Raw genomic sequence first — 24,630 nt, 5'->3', positions numbered from 1 at the left:
ATGCAAACCTCCAACCCAAGCAATGTCTGGGAGTCGCTGTACTGTGCTCCTGCAGAGGAGGACACAGGGGGACACAAAGGGGCATGGAGGAGGACACAAGGAGGAAAGAGGAGGACACAGGGAGACACAAGAGGTATAAGGGGGCATGAGTTACAAAGGAGCATAATCCACAAGATGCCCCTTCACCATGGATGCACCAGGTTTAGCATATATTTTTTCCCGTTTTTTTTCTCTAAACCTAGGTGCGTCTCATAGTCTGGAGCGTCTTGTAGTCCAACAAATATGGTTCTTTTCTTCTATGTTACTGTCACTTACAGTAGGTAGTAGAAATATGACAGAACCGACAGGTTTTGGACTAGCCCATCTCCTCATAGCATGTTCTAAGAGTTTTCTATATTTTCAAAAGCACTTTGTGAATGGCAGTTGCTCTGTCCAACTGCCAAAAGAGTGTGCAGCGAGCAGGGAGGCTGGCTAGCATCTTTATATAAATCCTTTTCAGAGAATGTCTTTATAAAGAATAAAGGCCATGCTAAGAACACCCCATGATGAGATAGACTAGCCCAAAACCTGTCGGTCAGATTTCTACTACTTACTGTAAGTGACAGCGACATAGGAGAAAAGTAATTTATGGCTCATTTTACTCTGGAAGAAATATAATTCTTATTTACATGTGTTTACATATATTTATAATTTTAAGATTTTTGAGAGACTTCAGAGACTCCAGGACTAGTGAAAGTTCATCCTTTTCGGTGATCCTGGGAATTATCCCCACTGCAATGAGCTCATTACTTTTTTTTTGTATTTAGGTAGCACTATCATGATTTGCAGTGCTTTATAGAGCGTATAGATTCATTTATAATGGCTCCAACAGTGCCTACATAATGGTTACACACACTCTGTACACAGAGGGCTCCAGTGGTATAGCTACAGGGGATGCAGAGGGTGCTATCTACCTTGGGCCAGAGGGGCCCTCCCTCAACCACAGTATTAGCTCTGTATTGGTCCTGTGCTGGTAATGGTCACTTCTATAAATGCTTTGAATAGTAGTAATCATTAACAAGCTGTTCCCCATCCCCTTCTTGCACCTATGACACTGTGGTTGTCCTTGGCAGGTGCAAGCCACTGGTGTCACTAGAGCACAGGAGGCTGCGCAGCTCTCATTGGACAGGCAGAGTGCGCACGCTCAGTGCGCCCTCTGCCGATGTAAATAGTGACCATGTGTGTGTATTGCGTGTCAGCTGATCAGCTGAGATGAGAGCTGCGCAGCCTCCTGCGCTCCAGTAACGTCAGCGGCTTGCCAAGACCCGGAAGTCAGAGCCACAGCTGATCATCTATTTTTTGTTTTCAAGTTCTGTTGCTTCTGATTGGTTGGTCCTTGTATTTAAAGAAAAGCTGAACTGAAAATTAAAAGTCAAAATAAGCATACACAAGTCATATTTACCTTCCATGTAGTCTACTCCGCAGTGTCTTTCTCCTGTCCCGCGTCCTGTTTGTTCACTGTGATCAAGGGAATTTTCCGTCCTCCATTTTGAAAATGGCCATTACCCATAACAGCTTTATGGTCAGCACACAGTTAAACTTTAACATCGCCCACTTGAGCCATAGGGAAACATGGACATTAACTGGTACATCCGTTTTCCTCTCAGCTATAACTGACAGCAACTGATATATTTCAGATCTGAAAAAATATTGTCAGAACTGGAAGGGATTATTGTCAGAAGAAAATGGTGAGCTTCTGAGAGGAACTGATGGCAAGGTAACTATGTAATGTTCATTTGAAGTTACCTCATGTGTTTATTTTAAATATTTTTACTCAGTACAGGTTCTCTTTAAGTTTAGTGAGCGCCTTCTGTCATTGCCTGTGATAGCCTCTGCTGGGCTTGTTGCTGAGACTGTGCTCACAGCTGCTGATCTTGTGCCGACTTGGTCTGTATCTTGACCAAGCTTATTTCCAGATCAATCTCCTGTTGCCGACTTCTGCCCGTTCCTGACCATGCTCTCTGATTGGATTACCCGTTGCCGACTTCTGCCCGTTCCTGACCATGCTCTCTGATTGGATTACCCGTTGCCGACTCTGCTTGTTCCTGGATATCCCTGATTGCTGCCTGGATCAACCCCTGCTTGTTTAAAGGTTTCCCCCATGAACTCTGCCTGGACTGACTTCGGATTGGATTGACCACGTTATCTGCAAAGTGTTTGAACTGCCTACAACCTATCCATCCCTGCCTGTCACCACCTGGCTATCATCTGGACTGCCTCCACCCACAGGCCTCAGGTGACTATATATCTGAGTATACTGTACCTATATTACTCATACTGCTTTGTTTGGTGAATACTATCTGTATGCTACATCTGCCTGCAGGGTATTGTAGAATTGTATTAGGAGTTTTGTGCATGTGTTATGGGCTGGGCTATAGGTCAGTCATATGGGCATAAAGCCTGATCTATAGTCATTGACCAGGCAAGAAGCCTGGCAGCAGGTTTTTGGTGCAACGTATCTATTGCTATGTATAAAGTGTTTGGGAGGGCTCAATGTAAAACTTGCACTAGGGTCCATAGCTCCTTAGCTACGCCACTGGTGGGCTCTCGGCAGCAGGAACCCTAGGCCAAGGAGAATTAGCGTTAATCTGGTGCTAAACAGGTGCATATGTGGACTGGTTGATCGGTATAACCAAACAGAATCTGCGATCTGAACATTTGCTTCATATTTGCATCAACCCCCAACGTAGCCTAATACCCGCTGGATCCTTAGCGACAGTAATGCCAGGACAAATCTGTTTCAGATGCTCTATTTTGTGCTTCTTTTCTCGGGAACCATAGGCTGATATTTCATCCAGTGATGAGCCCGGTATGATTTATGCTCCTCTGGATGAATTCAGGGCCGCTCACTTAGTTTTATTTAGCTCTTAACAGTGCTGTAATAAAGTGAAACAGCAGATATAATCTCAGATCGTCGTTCTGCTGCTCCGCTGCCATGTCCGGGTTCACTGGACTGTGGCACAGATCATCAAGACAAAACTTCACATCTAAATATTCATGCAAAGGAGGCAATAGCGGCCTCACACTGGCTTCAGCTTATTCCAGGCTAAATAAACAAGATTTTCTTCACAACCGAGGTAAAGGATGATCATCACGAAAAATGGTAAATTTAACACACATATTTTTAAGAAGTACATTTTTCACAGAGTAAAAAGCACCGTAATTTATTTTTCTCCTATGTTGCTGTCACTTACAGTAGGCAGTACAAATCTGACAGGTTTTGGACTACTCCATCTCCTCATGGGGGACTTTCAGTATTTCTAATAATCCTTACTAACGCATTCACTGTAAAGGACCTATATAAGGATGCCGGCCATCTTCCCTACTCACTTGCCTGCTTTTCTGGCTGTTTAACCAAGCAACTGCCATTCAGTGAGTGCTTTTGAATACAGCAGAGTCCCCATTATCCGGAAATTAAACAACCAGTAGTCCCAACTTACCGGAATGCCTGATGGATGGTGGGCTCTATACTTTGGGGGTTTTAGAGGCATTTCAAATACTTACCGAGCCTTCAGCGATGTCTTTGCCTGCCTCCCAGTACCTCCTACCGGCTTTCTGGTGCTGTGCATGGAAGCTGGCGTGTCACCTGACCCGATGTGGGTCATGTGACATGCTGACTTGCATGCACAGAGGATGCCGGAAAGCCATTAGGAACCTGCTGGGAGGTACAGCAAGGCTGCCAGACGTCGCTGGAGGCTTGGTAAGAATTTAGAGGGGAAGGTCTGTGCTTTTTTAGCCGGTTGCTCAAGCCAGTGCTGGACACTGGGGACTGTACTGTATGAAGAAAACTCTAGAACCCGAAGCAGTTCATTTTGACACCCAGAGAAGGGCGCCGTCATAGTAGCGATGTTATGCTGCGCACCCCATGTACGTGTTATTCGGGGATCCAGCTCTCGCCAGACCCCGAATTACATCTCCCTTCCGAGTTGTGACAACTCTGAGGGGGAATAGTATTTTATGCCGCCAGGGAGTTTTCTGGCAGCAGGGAGAGCCGTCATTTGACTGGCACTGTGTCCAACTGCCCAGTGCCTAAATAACATGTACCCCTGAGAATCCCCCATGAGAAGATGGACTAGTTCAAACCTTGTCAGATCTGTCAGTTTTGTACTGCCTACTGTAAGTGACAGCAGCATAAAAGAAAAGCAATGTATAGGTCATTTTACTTGGGAACAAGTGAACATTTTATATAGATCATACAAATGCATTCAGAGCCGGGGCAAGGTCCTCCAGCACCTGGGCTGAGACACCAAAGTGCGCCCCTCCCCCCATTCCTCCCACCCCATCCATCACACACTGATTGCTATTAGACTAAGAGGCGCACCAGGGCTCCCAACCCCCCCAACACCTTAATCTCTAGTTATCTGGCTTGCAGTCACTGCCATGTATCCCTTCTTCTTATTTCTCTCTGCTTCAAACACAATAGGGGAATGGTAGCTGAGTGAGTTGTGCGCCCCCCTCCTATACTGCGCCCTTAGGCTGGAGCCTCTCTCGCCTCTGCCTCAGCCCGGCCCTGCGTGCATTTCACAAATTTTCGCAATAGTGGTCCTTTAAAGAGAAACTCTGACCAAGGATTGAACTTTATCCCAATCAGTAGCTGATACGTCCTTTTACATGAGAAATCGATTCCTTTTCACAAACAGGCCATCAGGGGGCGCTGTATGGCTGATATTGTGGTGAAACCCCTCCCACAAAGAAATTCTGAGTACTACTCTTGGCAGTTTCCTGTCTGTGAACCCTGTTGCATTGTGGGAAATAGCTGTTTACAGCTGTTTCCAACTGCCAAAACAGCAAGCAGCAGCTACATCACTTGCCAGCAGTAAAAATGTCACCATGTGATAAATGTCAGAATATAAATCAGGGATTTAAAATATTTTACAATGGGCAAACACTGACTAAATCATTTATACATAATTATTGTAAAAATGAAGCACTTTTTTTATTACATTATTTTCCCTGGAGTTCCTCTTTAAGCCATATTTTCCGTAGGTAAAACTTTGAAATCTGTTGGCTGGGACTGGGAGGATGAATTACGAAGTCCTTAAACATCCTGGTCTAGAATAAAAATGAGAAGGTTCGCAGCCTTTACTATCTGGAAATATACATCGCAGGGAAGCAGTTGGTCAGAAGCGCTGATTAAACTGAATACAAAGCATGCTTGGGAAGATAAAGCAGACCTATTACTTACATTCCATAGTCTGTTCTTTTGACAAAAAATAGTATATTTGATTTAAAAAAAAAAAAAAAAAAAAGCTTTCTTGTCTCTTCCACCGGGAAGCTTTGCCAAGGAAAAAATCCTAGCTGAGGGGGGAAAATTGCTCCATTTAGATACTTACCTCCTCCCCTGCACTCCTCCATGTTCCATGCTACTGCCTCCACGGTACTAGTTCTGGGGAGTCTTGCTCAAACTCACTGAATAATTCTAACACATTCAAGTGCCACAGGTGCATTTCTGTACAGTGTCAGGCTTAAACAGTATGTAAGAGTTTGCTTAAAGGATACCACAACTGACATGTGGCATAATGAGATAGACATGGGTATGTACAGTGCCAAGCACACAAATAACTATGCTGTGTTCCTTTTTTTCTTTCTCTGCCTGAAAGAGGTAAATATCAGGTATGTAAGTGGCTGACTCAGTCCTGACTCAGACAGGAAGTGACTACAGTGTGACCCTCACTGATAAGAATTTCCCCCTTTTTTATCTCTTTCTTGCTCTCAGAAGCCATTTTCTTCTAGGAAAGTGTTTTATAGTTGGAATTTCTTATCAGTGAAGGTCACACTGTAGTCACTTCCTGTCTGAGTCAGGACTGAGTCAGCCACTTACATACCTGATATTTACCTCTTTCAGGCAGAGGAAGAAAAAAAGGAACACAGCATAGTTATTTGTGTGCTTGGCACTGTACATACCCATGTCTATCTCATTATGCCACATGTCAGTTGTGGTATCCTTTAACACATGTATTGTACTGTCCACGTTTTCATTTCAGTGAATTGTAAATAGTAAATGAAGAGTATTCTGTTCCTGGTGGGAACCATGTCTTTTGCCTACAGTTTGATGCTAAATTCTGTCTTTTCTCCTCCAATCACTGAGTCACCTCAGCCTTGCTTTTAAACACAAGTGAGCAGAGGATCATGTTGCAGTTAGGCAGCTAGGCAGGGAAATAAAGGGAAGAGGAGGAATAGGTTATAGATAAAAAGAACACCCAGCATGCAACTGAATGGCAATGGCTATTAAAGGGCCAGTGCTCCTTAAGTATGTGATAACGCCAAACCATAACAGCAGAAAAACTTTTGAAAGCTTTGAATGCAGGATTAGCATCTTTATCACTTAATACACTCAGACCAGTTGCTGTTGAAATTTGATTTTTATGGTGACAATTCCGCTTTAAACAACTCAACACGTACTGTGTATAAATGGAAAAAAGGCAAGAAAAAGCTTATACACATAATATGGAAATGGCTGCCACAGAAGCAGACAGACGCAGACCTTCCGCCGTGGCCAATGGAGGAAACCACCCCGGTAATAAGAGACAATCCAACCAAAAAGCGCTGATCGTGTAATCTCAAGTCACCAAAGTAATCAGTGAGTTCTCGAACAGGAAGTAAATACCTTCTGCCACAAAAAGCAGACAAGTCCGTCTTATCACGAATTATAGACGTACACGCAATTCATTCACCAATCCCTTTTTCTTGCTCACGTTTAGAAGGAAATTCCTTGAAAAGATCCATTTTACTATCTTGGTTAGACTTTATTTTCTTGTGTATCAGTGTTTGCGCTTAGGGCGGATATATCTGATTATATCCCTTTTATGCAGTTTGACAGAAAATCCATTGAAAGCAAGATAATGGTGGTCTAGCCATGGATTTGTTACTTCCTGGTATTATGAAATGTCACACAAGTGTTCTGGGCGTACCTCTTTCTGCACCATGTAATTTTCATACTGGAAACATCAATTTATCACAACTGAAAATGTAATGCTAATAGCTCTGCCTCGACCTGGCCTAAGACCCCGAACCTCATATTATCTCGTAAGTCACTTGATCCCACCCGGCGTGCCGCAACGTATTAGTGTGTTACAGCAGCACCAGTAATGTGTTGGGATGCACTCTTGTGTCACTGCTACCAGAGCAGGATCATCAGCCAGGCAAATTATGCAACTGCCTTGGGACCAGTGGGTGTCGGGGGCCCAACTGCCATTTTCTCTGACCTATCTTCCATTTTATATTAACAAAGGGACCATAAACAGAAGCCACAGCTACTTCCTTGCCTAGGTCCCCATTTCATCTTAATCAGGGTCGGTGCTGCTATTAAAGAGGAACCCCAGTGACACTAATGATGTAGTGATGTTACAATAATGATGTATAAACGATTTAGTCAGTGTTTGCCCATTGTAAAATCTTTCCTCTCCCTGATTTACATTCTGACCTTTATTTAGATGGTGACATTTTCACTGCTGGCAGGTGATGTCAGGGGAGGAGATGCTGCTTGCTTTTTTGGCAGTTGGAAACAGCTGTTATTTCCAACAATGCAACAAGGCTCCCACAGTGTGATGTCAGCACCCTGGTCCTGACATCACACCGTGGGAGGAGTTTCACCACATTATCAGCCATAAGAGCCTCCTAATGATTTGTTTAAGAATATCAGCTACCGATTGGGATGAAGTTCAATCCTTGGTCACGGTTTCTCTTTGAGTCCCTCCTCCACCAATGTAAAGCCCTTCTGATACCGAACCATAAACCTCCCTCAACATGAAGTCCTTCTTGATGTCCAACCCGACATCCCCTAAACATTTAGTCTGTCCTGATGCCCAGGTCTACCCTCCCCACTACTAAATCGTTCCTAAACACTAACCTACCCTAAACATTAAGTTCTTTTTAATGCCTATTGCCTAACCCTAACCACTCCCCAACATTACATCCTTTTTGATGCCCAGTTCTAACCTCCTCCAAACATTACCCTGTTCTTGAAGCCTAACCCTTACCTTAGCCAACATTAGGGCCTCGATTCATAAAGCATTCCCGCATGCGTACGGCCCGGTTTCACACAAAACGCAAGTGTGAACCGGGCCTAAGGCAGCGCAACATCACACCGCGCTGCCATTGTGTATTATTTGTAGCGATATCGGAAGCCCAGAGCTGTAGTTGCTCTGGGCAAACTGTGTAGCCTCTTCCATTTCAGCTACCAGCCTTGTTGCTCTGGGTGGTCACAGTATAACCCCCCAGGCATTACACTTAGCGAGTGCAACTGGAGCTTTTATCACACAATTATTTCATCTTGAAAAATGTTCCTACCAAGATAACTACAGGTCAAGTTTCACCTGGCTTGAGAATGCCAACAACAGACTGTATTCAGCATGGCCATCTGCTTAGAACTCTCACAAATATGCTGGTCACGGATGTACTTGTGGTTTACATCAGCTGTCCAAACAATAGGAATAGGATGTGTTTATGTGGTGGTGTGTCAGTGGTAATTCTCCTAATACGATTTATTTAGCTTTCTGTGATACTTATAAAGTCCAGCACGCAGCAAGCACCTCATGTTCCCAGCAGAAACATTGTTATCTCTCTCATGTGAAAACTGGACCGAAACTGATATTATTATTATTTAGTATTTCTATAGCGCCAACATCTTCCGCAGCGCTGTACAGAGTATATTGTGTTGTCACTTAACTGTCCCTCAGAGGGGCTCACAGTCTAATCCCTACCATAGTCATATGCCGTTGAAGTCTAGGGCCAATTTTAGAGGAAAGCCAATCCGCTAGTCTGTATGTTTTTGGGAGGAAACCGAAGTTTGGAGGAAACCTACACAGACACGGGGAGATCATACAAACTCCATGCAGATAGTTTCCTGGCTGGGTTTGAAACCAGGTACCCTGCGCTGCAAGGCAAGTGCTCAGGGCCGGGCTGAGGCAGAGGCGAGAGAGGCTCCAGCCTCAGGGCGCAGTGTAGGAGGGGCGCACAACTCACTCAGCTATCATTTCCCTATTGTGTTTAAAGTAGAGAGAAAAAAGAAAAGGGGATACATGTCAGTGACTACAAGCCAGATAACTAGAGATTAAGGTGTTTGGGCGGTTGGGGCACATCTTAGTCCAATAGCAATCAGTGTGTGACAGCTGGGGTGGGAGGGATTGAGGGGCGCACTTTGGTGTCTCAGCCTTAGCTCTGCAAGTGCTATCCACTACAGCACTGTGCTGCCCAAAACATAAGGGTAGGTCTGATAAGGTAATCCTATATAATAAAACCCCTGTGTCCCCATGTCCTCCTGTGTCCGTGTGTTTAGCGTAGCGCTCATGCCGGGAGAACTTGGGACAGCAGCGGAGCAGGCGCGTGTGCAGCGGAGCGGGCGCGTGTGCAGGTGCGCATCAGAGAACAAAGCATTGCGCGACTGTTTGGGAGCGCACCCATTGTGGGAGAGGGGGGAGGCGGCAGAGCCTGGTGCCCGTTTTTATTTGTAGTATTATTATATTTTATGAACAATATTATTACTGGCACAGGTGTAACTACTATAATAGCTAAGCGCAACTTTAGGCTCTACATCTGACTCTGCTCTGCTGCTTAATTTACTGTCACATGGTGCAGGATGGGGTCAGACAGGGCCCTCAATGGGTCATGGACACCACAGGAGCCCTTATAGCTAACTGTTACTGTGAGAAAAGACAAGATTCAGGCACTGTCTAAGTTGCTGTTTGTTCATTCAAACAAACCTCGTTGGTGTATGCAGTTGCAGGTGGCTGTGGGGCGTGACAGGTGGGGGGGGGGAGGAGGGAACACTGGAAAGTGGGGCAGGACTACAGTTGTTTCTCATCAAGAAGTGCTTGCTCATGTGCTTGTCTGCACACGTGCTTGTCTGCACTGTTTTGCTGTTTATTAATTCAAACAAACCACGTTGGTGTATGCAGTTGCAGGTGGCTGTGGGGCAGGACAGGTGGGGGGAGGAGGGAACACAGGGGAAAGTGGGGTGGGCACGACATCTGTTTCTCGTTAAGGGATGCTTGCCATGTGCTTGTCTGCACTGTTGTTTTGCCGCCCATAAAGCTAAGACCCTAACTGATAAATATAGTGCCCTATAATTAATGTGGCAGAATAATTTTGGCTCCTTGCTTCTTGCTACAGGGTGAACAAAACCAGCCTGTAGTGCATTTATGTGGTATGTGTTGCTGCACTTACTTTATACTTTATGTTAGTAAGTTAGCCAGTCAGAAAAGCCAATAAGTCAGGGCTTGGACTAGGAATTGTTGCGCCTTGAGATCGCACAAGCCCTTAATGTAGTGATTGTGATTCCGATTTGCATTTTGTTTAGCTGTCCTGTGTAAATAAAGCTTGTTATGTTTACCAGGTGTCCCAATGTCCAGCTTCTATACGTAGCCCAGCCCCCTAGCAGAAGAGGTGCTCTAGCTCAAATCAGAGAAGCGCTAGTGACCTCTTCTGCTAGGGGGCGGGGCTACGTACAGTAGTTAGACATTGGGACACCTAGTAAGTACAAAAAACTTTATTCGGCTACAAAACAATTGGCCCCCAAATCGCTGCAGTAATGGTTTTGAAAAATGAATCAAACGCGATTTTGCAGCGCTCATATTCTTTACGTTGGAACGCAAAAACGTACAAAAATGCTGCATAACCTGCAACCTGCGATTGCAATTAGCCCTAATCGCAATTGCTCTAGTGGGTTCTCCAACATTGTCATTTACTGGCAAAGCGGTTTTTGATCCAAAAACTCTGCCAAAAATGCTCTAGCGGGTTCAAGCCCTCAGAGGTAGCTCCCAAAGACTGTACAGAAGCTGAATTTCAGATACGGGCTGCCATGTAGCTCATCATTTTTTAATTAACACCATCAAACATGAAAGAAGCAAAGGCTTCTGTTCTGTGCCAGGTATTTGAAAGCTGAATTAATGTTCATTAAAACTGGTCAAATCGTTATACACACTTGAAATGCATTATAGGAAGGTCACAGGCCTCAATTATCAGAGAATAATACGCCTTCTCTCTGTAGGCGGAGGTAGAGGAGAATCCACTGAACAGCCAGTGGCGTAGCAGGTTACAGAGGTCTCGACCACACCGGGGCCTGTAGGGCCCTCCCTCACGACTGCAGTATTAGCTTGTTATTGGTCCTGTGCTTGTAATGAGCACTTCTATAAATGCTTTCAATGATAATAATCATTAACAAACTGACCCCCATGCCCTTCTTGCACCTCTGACACAGCATATGTCCTTGGCAGGTTTTGGTGCGCCATATCAATTGTTATGTATAGCGTGCTTGGAGGGGCCCCAATGTAAAACTTGCACTGGGGCCCAGAGCTCCATAACTACGCCAGTGCAAAGACCTGTCTTTATGTGAAATTCAAAGAAGGACCTGCACTGCTGGGCTGTACACAAACCAACCACACTGCTGCCATATAACACTGATTCTTCACTTATGCCACAGGTTACCGATAAACATGAGAATAAGTAAGGCTTGCAACTGCGCAGGTGCAGAACGCTCCCGGCCACAGAAGCGGGACCAAGGGGGCACATAGCATAGATGCACAGTAGTCCCCAACTGGCCCAGTCGGGATATTACCGGGCAGACAGCTGGAGAACAAGGGAGCCCATGGCCTACAGGGGGCTGGGCTGGAGGGAGTCCCAGGTAAGTATAAATCCTTATGTTATTTTTGTCTCAAGTTCTCTTTAAAGGGGAACTTCAGCCTAAACAAACATACTGTCATTAAGTTACATTAGTTATGTTAATTAGAATAGATAGGTAATATAATTTTTTACCCACCCTGTTTTAAAAGAACAGGCAAATGTCTGTGATTCATGGGGGCTGCCATCTTTGTCATGGGGGCAGCCATCTTTTTTTGTTGAAAGGAGGTGACAAGGAGCAGGAGACAGTTCCAACTGTCCTGTGTCCTGATAACCCCTCCCAGCTGCACATGCTAGGCTTTAAATGTCGAATTCAAAATGTAAAAAAAAAAAAATTTGCACCAAAACAGCAAAACGAGAGCAACAACATCAGAAATCCCATCATGCTTTGCACAGCATCAGGGGAAAAAAGCCCGGGCAGTTTTCTTCTGTGCAGCTAAAAACGAGGCTTGGATAAGAGAAACAAAGTTCTGATGCTGTGATACTGTTAAAGAAACACCAGGCCTTTTCAGTGCTGCTGAGTCGATTTTTAGTCCGGAGGTTCACTTTAAATCCTTACACAATTTAGGACCTGACTACATGAAAGAACTGTTGCAGCCACACCACACCTCCAGCAAACTCAGATTAATAGGATCTGATCATCGTGTCACCCTCAGAGGCCAACTCAAAACTTTTCTAAACTCATGTTTACCAGCTTAAACCCTAAAGAGCATTTTAGCCAATTTGATGAAGACAGTAAGGACCCTTCAGTACTTTAAATACAGACTAAAAACTTACCTGTTCAGTTTAGCTCTTCTGTATAAAGCCCCCCCCCCCCCCCCCCCACACACACACACACACACACACACACACACACACACACACACACACACACACCGCCACTAATTACTGAACTGAGCCATGTCCTTTGGGGGGAAAAGTGCTCTAGAGATGTTGCTGCCACTGACTCTCTCCTTTAGAGTGGACCTGAACTCAGCAGCGAACCTGATAATCAACAGCCTAATAACCTTTAAAGAAAATCTGCAGTGTGTCTACTTCCTGCTTTCATGGAAGCAGACAAAGGGTTAACATCCTGTGTTTACATATTAGCCGTTTCTGTTGAGGTTTGAAGCATTTCTGTGCTGACACAGCTGAGAGATCAAATTACACTTGTGATTACTAGAAGATGAGGGTGGAATTCACAGGGTGAATTTTTCTCTGTTTTCCTTGTGTCCTATGCAAGAGTTCAGGTCCACTTTAAGCTATACTGTCAAATGAGGTCCTGCGCTCTCCAGAAACTTGGTGGTCTGGCCCACACCCCTCTCCCATAGGACTACAAGAGCAGAGACCCCAGACCAAAGGTCCATTTTCCACTAGGGCCAAGTGCGGAGCGAATCTGCACTGAATTGGCAGTGTTTCCCTGCAGGCGAGTTGGGGGGGGGGGGGGGGGCGCCTATACTTCCCGTTGTTTGCTGTTTGCATTGCATGCTGTTGCGATTCTGGATGGCATGCTGCAGATTTCTGCAGCACACACCCGAATCCTTAGCCGTACATGGCATGGCTAGACGAGCTGGGGCGTGCTTGCATCACTACAAGTGCCGGCACGCATCCTGCAAGATGCACACCGGCTCCCGGAAACCGGTCCTAAAGGTGCCCACCCATGATACAATTTTGATTGTGCAATCTTACCAAATCTATGTAGTAAAGGAAAAACACAGTGAATATACTTTGAACAGATACTTTAGGTAGTCCCTCAGATTACATAGATTTAATAAGATGTTAACACATTTGACTGAAATAGGCATCCCAGGAAAGTTACATAAATGTCATGTATAGCAGGTTCTGTACAGGTGTGGAAACATTTACATATGTAGCGGCTAATCTTATTAGCAACTTATCACAATGTATTTAAAATAACTTTTCTACCTTGGCTGCAACAATCCTTTCAGCTTCACATCCATTTTCAGGTCAGCAACGTCCTGCATAATTTGCCGGATAATCCATTCTGAAAGCCATTTTACAATGTAACAATTTAAAGGACAACTGGAGAGAGAGGTACATGGAGGCTGCCATGTTTGTTTCCTTTTAAGCAATACCAGTTGCCTGAATGCCTGGCTGTCCTGCTGATCCTCTGCCTCTAATACTTTTAGCCATAGACCCTGAACAAGTATGCAGCAGATCAGGTGTTTCTGGCATTGTCAGATCTGACAAGATTAGCTGCATGCTTGTTTCTGGTGTTATTCAAACACTGCTGCAGCCAAATAGATCAGCAGGGCTGCCACGCAACTGGTATTGTTTAAAAGGAAATATACATGGCAGCCTCCATAGTCTTCACACTTCAGTTGCCCTTTAATGAAAACATTTATTTCCTTTTACATCATACATGTCAAACTCTGGCCCGTGGGCCAAACCTGGCCCTCAGAGCCATTTAATTTGGTCCTCAAGTGGTTTCTCCACTTTGCATTATGTTTGGCCCACTCTAGACCACCAGGGAAGCTATATTAAAGGTGGAGCCCAAGATCACCAGGGAAGCCATATGGGGGAGGGAGGGGGAAAGCGCAAAACACTAGAGAAATGTATAGGGGAGGGAGGACCACTAGACACCAGGGAACTGTATAGGGAAGGGAGGACCACTAGATACCAGAGAACTGTATAGGGGTTGGAGGAGGGTCATTAGACACCTGGGAACTTTATAAGGTAGGAAGGTAACCAGTAGATATTGAGGTTGGCCCACGACTAGGCCCCAGTGTGCAATTTCGGTCCACTTTGTAATTGAGTTTGACACACCTGTTTGTCAATAATGCAGATAATACTTTTAGCCATAGACCCTGACCAAGCATGCAGATCAGGTGGTCTGACTGAAGCCTGACTAGATTACCCCCTTGCTTATTTCAGGTGTGTGATTCAGACACGAAAGACTTTTCAAGAAAACAATACCTTTCCTGCCTTGTCAGGGCCATAACAGAATGATTTGCATATTCACTTACTGACCGGAAGTGATGCATTATAAGTAAACGTCTTGCTCGTACTCATGCAAAGTTAAATATTTGCATCTGTTTTACAGGACACATGAACTGAGAGGATATGCATCATACTGTCACAGTTGCAGTTTTAAAACCACAATCTGTTTTTTAAGCTATAAAGCAAGGCAGAAATAATGACCTTTTGAACTTTCCTGCAGTAAAACCTTATCTCAAGCTGTCTCTCACTGTTTCTTGGCTGTTAAAATGACTGGAATGGCTCAGAGAAGCTCTTTTGCAGAGATAACCAATTTTCTACCTTTTCCTGTACTGGAAAACAATATGCGACTCATTTCTTTGCTACTAATGTTCTATTTCTTAGTTTTGCTACACATATAATTATTTCTTAAGTTTATTTTTGCTTCAGGTTGACTTTAATAGCGCCAGATGTCTAGTTTCTGTAAATGTAGTTCTTGCAGCTTAGGCCCCCTCCCAGGATACCACTTATTCCCCCACATATGTTCTGCTCTCATGATGGCTGAGAGACTGTTGTGACTACTGCAAGGCACTTCTAGCTTTTCCCAGTCGCATGGAAGCACAAGTGGTAACTTCAAGACTGAAGAAGAAGCCCAACCTTCTGCCCAGGAGACTCGAGTAATCAGAGGGCTAATAAGACATGATTGCTCTCCGGAGATATTGATTGGCAGTCGCATTGCAGTGATATCCCCGTACAGCTGAACTCAGCTGCTCACCTCATCAAACTTTCCACTTGTTCCTCTGATGGTGCCGTCTCTGCCCATCCCTCCGCAGGACGCCAATTATCCAGATAATCCAGTTCAAAGGCCTTATTCTTACTTATAAAACACCTGCCTCCTTCATGCTAGTCTTCCTTAATAACCAAATATCATCAAATAATTTATTATTTTTAATGATGATGTGTATAGCGCCAACATCTGGCACTGAAGGAATAAGAAACAGACAAGCGGTCCGCAAAAATACACAGCATACGTGAAAATATAGATATTGGTACATAATAAAGAAGTGGTAGACAATATAATAATAACATAGCTCCCAACTGTTCCTTTTTTTGGAGGGACAGTCCCTCTTTGGGAGCCATGTCCCTCTTTCCTCCTTGTTTGTCCCTCTTTCAGGACTCATGTACAGATCTATGTAAATATATGTATTTTTCTACTGAAAAAATGTGTTTATTTGACTTTAAACTTTATTCCCATCCTTTACAATGAGGCCTAGTGCACACCAGAGCGGTTCGGTCGCGTTTTTCGGAACGCTTGCGGTTGAGGAAACGCTTGGGTAATGTGTTTCAATGGGCTGGTGCACACCAGAGCGGGTCGGTTTTAGCTGAAACGCAAACTCCCGGGCTGCAGCATTTTTTGGATTTCGAAGGCGTTTCTACCTCCAATGTTAAGTATAGGAAAAACGCAAACAGCTCTGAAAAACGCCAGATCAGAGCGGTTTTCCAGGCGTTTTTGTTACAGTAGCTGTTCAGTAACAGCTTTACTGTAACAATATCTGTAATCCGCTACACAAAACCGCAAAACGCCTCATAATAATAAGAAAAAACGCTTAAAAAACCGCTAGCGTTTTACGGATCTGCTAGCGGTTTTTGGCGTGCACCAGGCCTGATATATTTTTAATTTTCAAATGTTAACATGAATGAAAATGAACCAGATTAGAAAGGACCAGTCTGGTTTGAATTATATAAAACAATTCACAAAAATGGAGAAGCACCCATGCAAGAAGAGCTCTGTGTGCCGTAGCTCATGGTCACAGTACCTAGTGACCCAGTAACAAAAATTCCACAAAGCTGGCACCACCAAATGAAGTAAAAAAGCTCTTTATTCAAACGTCATTAAAATGACATTCAGTCAGTAATCAAAAAGTGTAGCAATAGCTTAACAACCAATGGAAACGTCTGACAGGGGGTGAGGACCTGATGGGGAACTGCTCTAAATCATGTGATCCATGGTAGACCAATAGTGAACGGAATACACATGCGGACAAAAATACGCATGAAAATACGCATGAAAACATGACGTCAACGCGTGTCGTACGCGTACAAATTTATGCACGCGTCACCGGATGCGTAAATTTACCAATATCAGTGTGGCCGGTTAAAAATTTCCTAAAGCCTCTCAAAAAGCATAAGTCTGATCATAAATGAAAAGACATGAGAAGGCCACATCAAAAAGGAAGCAACCGGCACACACTGTGAAGAACACCAAAAAAGGAAGGGGAGGGGGGGGGGGGGGAGACGGCCTCACCATAGATCATCAGACAAAAAATAAAAACATCAGGAAAAAATAACAACCCCTGACGGCGTCGCCACCAGTTTACAAAGACAAAAACATGAACTATAAGCCAACAGGATCAAGGTCAACAATACTGGAGCATCAAAAACTAGTACAAAATTAAATACAAAAACTCAAATCATAATCTCGATTTAAACCCCCTCGACCCATAACCCCGAGGCGTTTAATCCACCAAGCTTCTCTACGTGCTAATTCTTGTTTGCAGCTCAATTTTCCTCGCCAATCAGGGGGGACACTATCAATTACTTGGACTCTCATTTGTGAGATGTTATGTCGTGCTTCTTTAACATTGGGAAACACACCCCAGCTAATCACAGTAAATCACAAGGTCTGCCAGGTTGAGTATAAAGGGCCAAAGCAGCATTTGTATCATTCCGCCGCCGGTGAGCTGGGCGCAGGGTGAGCCGAATGATCCTGTAGCTTTAAATACTATTCCCCCTTTAAATCATAGCAACTCGAAAGGAGAAGTCATCTGGGGTCCAGCCGAGCCGCAATGCTTCCATGTAATAGCTAAATGACATAGCACAGAGCTAGACGGTAGACGATGGAGCCGGTGGTGATCAAAATGAGGGTAACTTTGATCTAAAGGGGCTGACGCTGTGCCAAATTTTATCTGGCAAAAGCCAATTTCTATGTCGGACTATATGTGAAATTAGACCTTTGCTGGAATAGGCCAATGTAAAGTTGGAAACGGCTAAAAAAAAAAACTAGCAATGAATACGATAATAAAAAGTACACTTTCTGCCAACATCTTTAAAATAAACCTTGAGCCGAAGCTACGGTCAAAAATGGAAATACTTATCTAAGAAGAAAGAAGAGAGAAGACTCTGGATCCTATAGAGGTTTCCTGGGTCCTCCTCGCCACATTCCATGACCTTCCAGAAGATCAAAAGCGCACTCCTCTTTAAGCTGCAACCACTAAGCATGCCCGTGCCTGCACAGCGCCGCTCATGCACGAGTGGCTCCGGCCCACACTTGTGCTTGAGGCCGGTTTCAGATTGAGGATTGGCGGTAACAGTGCAACCCAGGGTCCACACCGCACCGCCAAAAACATGCCTTTGTGGGCCTTTGTGGATTACAGCGTTAATACGCGGTAATCCCCATCTGGCAGCCAGCCAAGCAGGAATTGACCCTCACTTCCTGTGGCCTCAGCGATCATGTGCACAGAAGCGTATTGCTAAAACTATGTAAAAGTGCCCCACTCAGATTTCCGACAAGCCCTTGTTGGATATTTTTGAGGGGGTCAGCAACCGGGGGGACCAGAAGATGCCGTGGGAAGCCTCTACAGGATCCCTCTGCTTAGGTAAGTATTTCCTTTTTTGGCTCGGGTACACTTTAAATACGAAGTCCTCCAAGAATATTTTTCATAATTCCAAACTCCACGTCTGATCCCGTATTCCTACTCCTCATTACAGCTCCCTACTGTCACCTCATACTCCCTGCCGGCAATGCTGTGTTCCACTGCCAGCATGTGCCTCAGCTGCGCTTTATTCCATTTCTATCACTGAATCTAAGCGTTTCATGCAACATTGCTATGAAGTGATTGCTTTATAATTAGGTGTGATTGGTTCCCGCTTCAGAATAGACACTTGTTCTTCATGTGTCACTTCTCCCGCTTCCTGTGGATGATTAGTCTTCTGACAAGCCTCTCTCACCTTTTGTTTAACCGCGTGTTTTGTTAATTCTGGTGTTGTGATTTTGTGCTGCGCGCTCGTGGGTGTCGGCAATGACTACATGATGGGATTCACCCCTGTGTGTTTGTGAGAAGATCCCAGGAGGACAGAGGCAGAACAGTTCCCTGGATCCATCTGTAGACAGACATTTTCAGCATGTGTCAGTGTGAGGGAGATGCTGCAATAATAAACTCCTGCACAATGCATGGTAACTCTTCTGTGGTGATTGGGCCTAGCCATGGGGTTCACTACTTAGGGTTGTGAAACACAGCAGGAGAACATAAGTGACCTAGGGGTCGAGTGGGGCGTGGACGCGGGTGGACGACATCCACTTGCTTTTTTTCAGAGGGTGGACACCGTCCACCCTGGCATGTGTGGAGGGGAGCAGCGCAGTGGATGGAGAGCTGTGAGCAGCGGTGGAGAAGTGGGGCCATCTTCCCCCCCCCCCCCTTCCCTCACCTTGGGGCTCTCCATCCCTCGCTCTCCCCTCCAGAACTAATGTGCGGGTGGCCGGGACTTACCTCTTCCTCGTTCCGGCGCCGGATCTGCATGCTACTGCTCTGGTCTACACCAGACCAGACTAGCGGCAGTGGGGTGCTCGCGCCGGAACGAGGAAGAGGTAAGTCCCACCTGCTGCCGGCCACCCGCACATTAGTTCTGGAGGGGAGAGCGAGGGAGTGAGAGCCCCAAGGTGAGGGAACGAGGGGGGAGACAGCCCCCTTCTCCACCGCTGCTCACAGCTCTCCTTCCACTGCGCTGCTCCCCTCCTGCTGAGGGAAACCTGACTACCTATTCTGGTGACATATACCCCCTGACTACATATACTGGGCACATATACACCTGCCTACATATACTGGGCACATATACCCCTGCCTACATATACTGGGCACATATACCCCTGCCTACATATACTGGGCACATATACCCCTGCCTACATATACTGGGCACATATACCCCTGGCTACATATACTGGGGACATATACCCCTGGCTACATATACTGGCCACATATACCCCTGGCTACATATACTGGCCACATATACCCCTGGCTACATTTACTGGGGACATATACCCCGTGGCTACATATACTGGGACATATAGCCCTGACTGACTACATATACTGGGCACATATAACCCTGGCTACATATACTGGGCACATATACCCCTAACTACATATACTGGGACATATACCCCTGACTACATATACTGGTACATATATACCCCTGACTACATATACTGTGACATATACCCCTGGCTACATATACTGTGACATATACCCCTGGCTACATATACTGGGACATATACCCCTGGCTACATATAATGAGACATATATTCCTGGCTACATATAGTGGGACATATACCCCTGGCTACATATACCCCTGACTACATATATTGGGCACATATACCCCTGGCTACATATACTGGCACATATACCCCTGGCTACATATACTGGGCACATATACCCCTGACTACATATATTAAGCACATATACCCCTGGCTACATATACTGGGCACATATACCCCTGGCTACATATACTGGGCACATATACCCCTGGCTACATATACTGGGACATATACCTCTGGCTACATATACTGGGGACCTATACCCCTGGCTACATATACTAGGACATATACCCCTGCCTACATATGCTTGGCACATATACCTCTAGCTACATATACTGGGACATATACCCCTGACTGACTACATATACTGGGCACATACAGTGTATATCCCTGGCTACATATACTGGGCACATATACCCCTGACTACATATACTGGGCACATATACCTCAGGCTACATATACTGGGTACTACTATACTCATGGATACTTATACTGGGGACACCTATAGACCTGGCTACCTATGCTGGGGGTACCTATTTTGGGGGAACTGCTGTCAGATTATCTGCATTTTTGTGGAACCGCTGTTATGTATTTTGGGGAACAGCTGCCAGATTATGTGTATGTTAGGGGAACGGCTGCTGCCGGATTACGTGTATTTTGGGGAACAGCTGCACATATACCCCTGCCTACATATACTGGGCACATATACCCCTGCCTACATATACTGGGCACATATACCCCTGCCTACATATACTGGGCACATATACCCCTGGCTACATATACTGGGGACATATACCCCTGGCTACATATACTGGCCACATATACCCCTGGCTACATATACTGGCCACATATACCCCTGGCTACATTTACTGGGGACATATACCCCGTGGCTACATATACTGGGACATATAGCCCTGACTGACTACATATACTGGGCACATATAACCCTGGCTACATATACTGGGCACATATACCCCTAACTACATATACTGGGACATATACCCCTGACTACATATACTGGTACATATATACCCCTGACTACATATACTGTGACATATACCCCTGGCTACATATACTGTGACATATACCCCTGGCTACATATACTGGGACATATACCCCTGGCTACATATAATGAGACATATATTCCTGGCTACATATAGTGGGACATATACCCCTGGCTACATATACCCCTGACTACATATATTGGGCACATATACCCCTGGCTACATATACTGGCACATATACCCCTGGCTACATATACTGGGCACATATACCCCTGACTACATATATTAAGCACATATACCCCTGGCTACATATACTGGGCACATATACCCCTGGCTACATATACTGGGCACATATACCCCTGGCTACATATACTGGGACATATACCTCTGGCTACATATACTGGGGACCTATACCCCTGGCTACATATACTAGGACATATACCCCTGCCTACATATGCTTGGCACATATACCTCTAGCTACATATACTGGGACATATACCCCTGACTGACTACATATACTGGGCACATACAGTGTATATCCCTGGCTACATATACTGGGCACATATACCCCTGACTACATATACTGGGCACATATACCTCAGGCTACATATACTGGGTACTACTATACTCATGGATACTTATACTGGGGACACCTATAGACCTGGCTACCTATGCTGGGGGTACCTATTTTGGGGGAACTGCTGTCAGATTATCTGCATTTTTGTGGAACCGCTGTTATGTATTTTGGGGAACAGCTGCCAGATTATGTGTATGTTAGGGGAACGGCTGCTGCCGGATTACGTGTATTTTGGGGAACAGCTGCCAGATTGTGTGTATGTTAGGGGAACGGCTGCTGCCAGATTACGTGTATTTTGGGGGATCTGTTGTCAGATTGTTTATGTTGGGGGACCACTGCTACCAGATTATATGTATTTTGGGTGTTAACGTGTATTTTGGGGAACTGCTTCCAGATTATGTGTATGTTGGGGGAACTGCTGCTGCCACATTGTCTACTTTGGGGGAAAGACTGCCATATTATCTGTATTTTGGAGGAATTTCTACCAGATTATATGTCTTTTTGGTGAAATGCTGTCAGATTACATCTATTTTGGGGGGATACACTACGGCAGAGTTTAAACTTACCCGGCAGACCTTTTACATCACTGCTAAGGACGTGTATATTTGGCCCCACCCATGACCACGCCCACAGTATGCTTGACCACGCCCATTTTTACACGTGGCGCAGGGGTTTTCCAGGTGAGTCCACTCACCTCTTTTCCCAGGACTAGACCCCTGAAGTGACCCATTAAACCCTGACAATTTGTTTAAGAACTTTAGTGTTATAATGTAAATAACAAAATTGCTTATTTTTTTTTACTATATTCATTTATAGATGATTTAGTCAGTGTTTTGCCCATTGTAAAATCTTTCTTCTCCCTGATTTACATTCTGAAATGTATCACTGGTGGTGACATCCTTAGTTCTATATAGTAAAAATTGACTCTCAACCAGCAAATATAATGCAAAACGTTTGTCTTCATTCCATAAATGTAAAGAAAGAGTACATCAAACACTAGCAGTACATCATAGGTATCACAGGGATAGATAGAGTTCAGCAAGGCATACACTTGACTGCCTATAGGTCAGGACATGGTCACATGAGAGGAGTCAAATCAAGTACGAGTCACGGAGCATGTGCAGTTAATCTAAAGCAGAACCATACAGACAAAAAAAACCCATTGCCAGCATACAGAAAGCATTAGATTGACCCCATCTCAAATAAACTGGTATAGCCGTTTCAGGGGGACCCTTCCTCAGAGGGTATAAGCACTGAGCTCCTTCCTGTCCCTTGTGCAACTATCTGCCCCCATCTCCCTCCTGCGCTCCCCCAGTCCAGTGTGCAAAGGCAGGAATGAGGGCCCATTTCTACTAGTGCAGCGCGCGGCTGTGAGACCGGTACTTCCTGGTCTGCGGGAACGCTGACGAGTCCCATAAGCCGTGCCATGCACGGCTATGGGATTTGCAGCCTCACGCACGAAAACTGACGGCAGTGTCGGCCAAATCGCTAAGGTAAGCGATTCGGCCGGTGGCGCCATAGTTTCCTTTGGCAGAGTTTCCCCGCGCGATTTGCCTACGGGGGAAACTCTGCGAATTCGGCCCGGTTTCCGCGCTAGTGGAAACGGCCCTAACGCAGCAGAAGCTCTGCTCTCACCTTCCTGCTGGAGTCCAGTGCTGTGCCTGTGTGACCATCCTGTTTTTCTCCTGCTCCCTCCAATGCTGGCTCCTCACTCTCCTCATGTAACGTGTAATCACGCTACACGTGGTAGGAGATGCCGGGCACTAGATTGAGTGGGGATCAGACAGGTGGAAGCACAGCGCTGGACTCCCGCAGGGAGTGCTTTACTCTGCATTTACACACTGGGTGGCATAGTGCAGGAAGGGGGTATGCAACAAAATGCTACAGGATTGGCAAGTTGTTTGTATATTGCAGGGATGGTCGTAGTCAGCCAACTTCGCTACGCTGGAAATACGCGTAGTTTTACGCAATTACGCTTCGCCAAACTACGGCTTCGAAAACATATATTCGCTTCGTATGCATTTCGTAGAATACGCGTTAAAATACGCAACTACGCGTAGTGAGAAACGTAGTGTATGCGGATACTTATGCCCGTATGCAAAAAAATGTACGCATTAATTTCTTTATAAATGCATATACTGGGAACCCTTCTATGCGTACATTCCCCTTTCCAATGCGTAAATTTGTATGCATACAATCGCATGCGGAAAATTAGACGCGACTAACACATTCGTAGTTCACTACGCAATACACATGTTAACTACGCATAGTGGGCGTAGGCTACGCGTATCGGTACTTCGCTACGCGTAAATTCGTAAGCGTAGTTTTGAAACTTCGCCTATGAACTACGATGCGTAGATGCGAACTACGATGCGTAAATTCGCACTGGCGTAGTTTCTGCTCATCCCTGGTATATTGGGTATTATGCATCCACCTTATACACATGGTTTATATTCTCAAGTGTTTGTTTTGTTTTTTGTTTTTATTTATTTTTTTAGGGGGGGGGGGGGTGACACAAGACTTCTTGCCTGGGGTGACATAAGAGCTAGAAATGGTCCTGCGTAAAACTGTGAGGAGTCTTTGGGCAAGGCTCCCCAATGATCCTGGTCACCCGTGGAGTCAGCCCTAAGGGCTCTTTCACATCACAGAACGTGGTGCAGGGGCCGATTTCCTGCACGCGTTAATGGCCTGCGGTACAACGGGAAATGCCGCAGCGGAACGCTGCGAAGCTCCCAGATGCATTACAACGTAACACTCTGGAATGCTTCGTCTAATGTGGAAGTTGACATGAAAGTCAAATAGACTTTCATGTTACCTTTCTGAAAAAACTAGGAGCAATCCATCAAAACACTCGGATCAGCTCCAAGAGTGGAAGAGTCCTAAGTGCTGCAACTCTAAAGCGCTTTGAGTTTGCCAGGCAAAAAGCATGATATAAATGCACGGCTATGGGATTTGCAGCCTCACGCACGAGTGGCTGAATGGAGTACTGGTTAAGGGCTCTGCCTTTGACATGGGAGACCCGGGTTCGAATCCTGGCTAGGGTCAGTACCTATTCAGTAAGGAGTTCAAGGCAAGACTCCCTAACACTGCAGGGTGGCCTCCTGAGCGCG

General features: G+C 45.3%; 1 protein-coding gene and 1 long non-coding RNA gene across 7 annotated transcripts in view; one reads left to right on the top strand and one right to left on the bottom strand.

Moving 5' to 3' along the window:
• The window catches only part of LOC137562723 (potassium channel subfamily T member 2-like), a 413,123-nt gene that overhangs the window by 281,356 nt on the left and 107,137 nt on the right, over positions 1–24,630 (bottom strand). The gene's annotated exons all lie outside the window — the stretch shown is intronic.
• Positions 1,873–14,806, top strand: LOC137560994 (uncharacterized). The gene is made up of 3 exons (XR_011029852.1): positions 1,873–2,275; positions 11,459–11,659; positions 14,699–14,806. It is a non-coding gene; the product is annotated as an uncharacterized lncRNA (long non-coding RNA).

The sequence above is a fragment of the Hyperolius riggenbachi genome, chromosome 3, assembly GCF_040937935.1.
Source record: "Hyperolius riggenbachi isolate aHypRig1 chromosome 3, aHypRig1.pri, whole genome shotgun sequence".
NCBI lineage: Eukaryota > Metazoa > Chordata > Amphibia > Anura > Hyperoliidae > Hyperolius > Hyperolius riggenbachi.
Note: the sequence above shows the minus strand (reverse complement) of the source record. Positions and strands in the feature narration are given on the sequence as shown.